Source organism: Arachis duranensis, chromosome 7 (assembly GCF_000817695.3).
Source record: "Arachis duranensis cultivar V14167 chromosome 7, aradu.V14167.gnm2.J7QH, whole genome shotgun sequence".
NCBI lineage: Eukaryota > Viridiplantae > Streptophyta > Magnoliopsida > Fabales > Fabaceae > Arachis > Arachis duranensis.
Window position 1 is genome coordinate 13,000,172 of NC_029778.3, and position 4,573 is coordinate 13,004,744.

Below are 4,573 nucleotides of genomic sequence, written 5' to 3' on the forward strand. Positions count from 1 at the left end.
TGAGAGTGGTTTTTTTTTTTTAGTTTTTGAATTTGTATTTGTATACGATGACTGAAATTGGTGTATACGCATTCTAAAACTATCAAGTCTAAAAATAAAATGACTATAATTTTGTCCTTCTAGTTTTTATATAAATAGTGGTAATGCACAAGTTTTAAAACGATGTAAAACCTGAAAATAAACTACAATTTATACAAGGGTGACCAATGCATGAATTGCTAGTTTAAAGGGAATTTTCAATGATTTATGAAAATATAGCAATACTCAAGGAGTAACCAAAGATTATGACCAAAATTTAGTGCAGGCTAAAACCATTGAAGAACTAGCTATTAAGTGGTTTTTACAGCATTTTTTTTATGTCAGCTTTTTTGACACTTGTTCCAAATATATTAATAAGGAATAACAATCAAGTATCAATACTTTTAGCAATAAAAAAAATAAATTACGATAAATTTTTAACAACAAAAAAATTTAGCTAAGTAATTATTTCAGTAAGATAATAACCAATTTAATGATAATCGGAAACAAAATAGGCGCTATGGTTCCTGGGCTCATCGCGTTGTGTTCCTGCTCTGAGGCCTCTCCGTGGCTTCCTTCTCACCAGTCTTACCGGTTTTGTCAATTGTAGTAATTGCTAATTGGTGAGTTCGTGCCTTCTCCTTTTCTTTCTTTTTCCCTTGTTTTTGTCAATTTTGTATTTCTGTTGTTGTAAATCATGACTGAACCGTCTTTTGTCGTTGTAAGTTAAATTTATTGCTATGAGTTAAATTTATTGTTACTGTTGAATTTAATTTATTGCTAAAAATAATCTTTTAAGCTATATTTTTTGTTGCTAAAAATTATTACTGAATTGAATTTGTTGTAAAGCTAAATTTTTTGTGTTTATTTTTTTACATATTGGTATAATCTTGGTGTAATACTTAATCATTATATTTTATGGTGTTTTTTAAAATTGTGGAGAATATTACACCAAAATTTTTTAATATACAAAAAAATTAACCAAATTTTTTGTTGCTGAAAATGATCAATGAGTTAAATTAAAATCATTGTTGTGATAAATTTATTGATGTAAGAATAGATAGTTTTCGTGTAGAGACTCATAGCCTTAGTTTTAGCCTTTAATTGTATTATTCTAATAATAAGAGTTAATTTAATATTGAGTATTGGCTATGTAGACAATATTGGATTATTGGTATAATGGTATTTGATGAATTGATTTGTCAATTAGTTAAATTTATGTTTTTGATTAGTTTGTTAATTATTAATTTATTGATTATGTATATTTTACGCTTTTGTTCATTTCAATAAAAAATATTTTGTATTAGTGATTAATTTATTATTTATATTTGTATTATTAGTTATATAACTTATGTCTACAAGTTAATATTTAATTATTATTAATATATTTATAAAGATATGCATTTTAATTTTTAATTTTGTTTTTTAATAATTTTATATTTTTATTTAATTATAATTAGATTAATAAAATGGATTAATAACCCACTGATTAAACCAATAATTCAATAACCTAATCATATGATGAGGTCAATTGCGGTTATATTCTAATAACTATGCTAATACTACTGCCTTTAGATTATATATTAAGTATTAACATTACAATTAGCAAAAAATTTTAAAATTTTTATATTGAAATATATAATAAATGCATTACAAGTTAATTTATATTTGTTATAAAACATTTTTATTTTTTTTGATAGGTAAAAAATTAATTCGTCATGGATCAGAGATTTTTTTTAGAGTTTATCTTTAGCCAACCTCCAATATTTATTTAAATGAACTAATGAACAAACAATTTTAAAACATTTTTAATATTTAATTTTTGGTGATAAAATATTTAATTTTTGGAGATCATTTATTAACATACAAATATCTATAAAGATCTCAATTAAAAAAATATATATTTTTGTTCTTAATGTTTGGAATAAATTTTAGTTGTATTTTTCATATTTAAATAGTCAATATTATTCTACTAACAAATCAGATTATATTTTTTAATTATTCTCACTTAAATGTATTTGTTACGGTGGGTAACCGGAGATTAATAGAATAGATGGCGTTAGTTGGCCCAATCGTCCGCGGATGGTAGTTTCCGAGCTGGTTTGCACGCTGGAGCCTCCTTCCGACTTGTGTACGTGAGTGAATGGGGGGTGGTACCTGCAAAGACACTCCGATGCCTAAGTTAGCAAGGGTGTTAGCAGGTCTAGAGAGTATTGGGGTTAGAGATACATGAGAGGTGTCAGTGTATTTATAGTGGTGAGCCAATAACCACCGTTGGAGTAGTGCCATATCTTTTGGGTGTTAACCGTCCCTCTATCTTAGGGAGGTTAAGATATGGCTTGATGAAGCGGTTAGAGAGATTTTAGGGGCGGTTACTCATTTGAATGAGTGTTTATCTGCCAGCTAATCTCATGTCCGACTTCTTTAGAGTAAGTCGTAGTTAACACCGACTCCTTAGTATGAAGGTCGGTGCTTAGCAAGGCTCAGTTCTTCGGATTAGGCCTTTTATTTGGACCTGGGCCTTTATTATTGGGCCAGGGTATGAACAGTGCCCCTACTTGAGCCCAAGGTCTTTATAAGACTTGGGTTCAAGTATTTAACTCGGGTTCGTAGTCGACTTATTTGGAGGAAACATGGGTCCTCTAAACCAACGTGATTTTCGCGACCTTTTGTTTCTGACAGTTACGTCAATTCAAACGTCGTGTCCGTTGGGGAAGCATTGAGGGCTTTGGTAACGGTGCTTTTCTCCTCTCTAGAGACCTTTGTTTTTGATTTTTTCTTTTCTTTTTCCCTTTGTAGGTTTCCTCATTTTTCCTTAGAGAAAGAAAATGGTCTCCGTAGATTGGGTCGATGTTACTGTTCTAGGGGAGGAGCCGTTGGTTGATACGGAGTTTATTACTCATCTTCGCACCCACCACCGGCTCTGTACTTCGGATGAGGATGAGCCTAAGTATGAATTGCTTATCCCCGGTTCAGAGGACCGAGTTTGTCATGGGAGAGCCAATGAAACGGCTCCTCATTTCTTCTTTATGTATGAGTGCATGATCACCCGTCTGGGCGTCTTTCTATCCTTTTCAGATTTTGAGGTGTCTGTTTTGCAGCATTGTCGGGTTGCCCCTACCCAACTTCACCCCAACTCTTGGGGTTTCTTGAAAATTTATCAATTTATTAGCCATGCTCTGGATTTCCCGACCTCTCTGAAGATCTTTTTCCATCTTTTTCATATGACCAAGCCTTTTAGTGGGCTGAACAATAAACAACAATGGGTTTCCTTCCGAGCCATACAAGGTCGGAGAATTTTTACCCTTTTTGATGAGTCTTTTCATGACTTTAAAAATTTCTTTTTCAAAGTGCAAGCTGTAGAGGGTCATCACCCCTTTTTTCTGGATGATAACTCTTCTCCTCGCTTTCCCTTATACTGGCTGGAGGCCTCCCCTTGTGAGAAATATGGTCTGGATGACCTGGATGAAGTAGAGGCTGCCGTTGTGGGGTTCCTCCGAGAAGTGTGGGGGCCCCATATTTGGATACTAAAAAGTTTCTCCAAGGGTCTCCGACCTTTATCCAATCACAGCTAGGTAGCTTTCTGTTAGATTCCCGACTTGTTAACTGATCATTCTGACTTATTTGATTCTTTAGCTATTGTTTTCTTTTTCAGAAATGGCAAAGACAAACGCTCAAGAATCTTTCCAGAGAGTCCAGGAGGCCAAAGCTAAGTCTCGCGCTCGGGCTGGTGGTGCCAGGGTTATCTCCCCTCCTCCTCCTCCTCGGAACGTTGGGACTCTTTCCAAGCCCATGGTGATTTCTTCTTTAGCTCCCTCTCAGCCGCCCCCCGTCGTCCGACCTTCCTCTGATCCAAAGAAGCGCAAGACCTTAGAGTCTGGTTCTTCTGGTGAGGTTAAGGCGGACGCTCTTGCGTTCGTCCGAAAGAATATCTATCCTCATGCTCGTATAGGCATGGATGATATGTCTGTTCGGAGCCACCTTACCACTATGATCGAGGAGAGTCTCAAAGCAGCGGGGGTCTATGGCAAGCTCTTGGATATTTTTGAGAAGGCTCCTCTCAGCTCTTTAGGAATGACCTCGAGGGTCGAGGAGCTGGAAGGAAGGCTTCGTGCATACCAAGAGCATGAGGGAGAGTTGAAGAAGGAAATTGCCAAGCTGAGGGAGGAGAGAGATACCCTCCGGGAGAAAGGGAAGGTTTTGCAGGCCCAATGCAACATGGAGATGGATCTGAGGAAAACAGCGTAGGCCAGCTATCAAAGTTTATTCAAAGATGTTGTGTCTGTGAAGACTGATTTGTTGAATTCTCGGAAAGCATATGATGAGTTGGAGGACTCTATTGCTGATGGCGCCGAGAAGTCTTGGAGGATCTTCCTGGAGCAGGTCAGAGTCATTGCTCTCGACTTGGATCTTTCTCCTTTACATCCTGACAAAGTTGTTGATGGTGCCATTGTAGATCCTCTTGCCCTCGTAATCGTTTCTGAGTCAGAGTTGAAGACTCGGGGGCAGAGGATTATTGAGTCCCCTCCTCGTTCTAAAGACGCTCCGAGTTCTT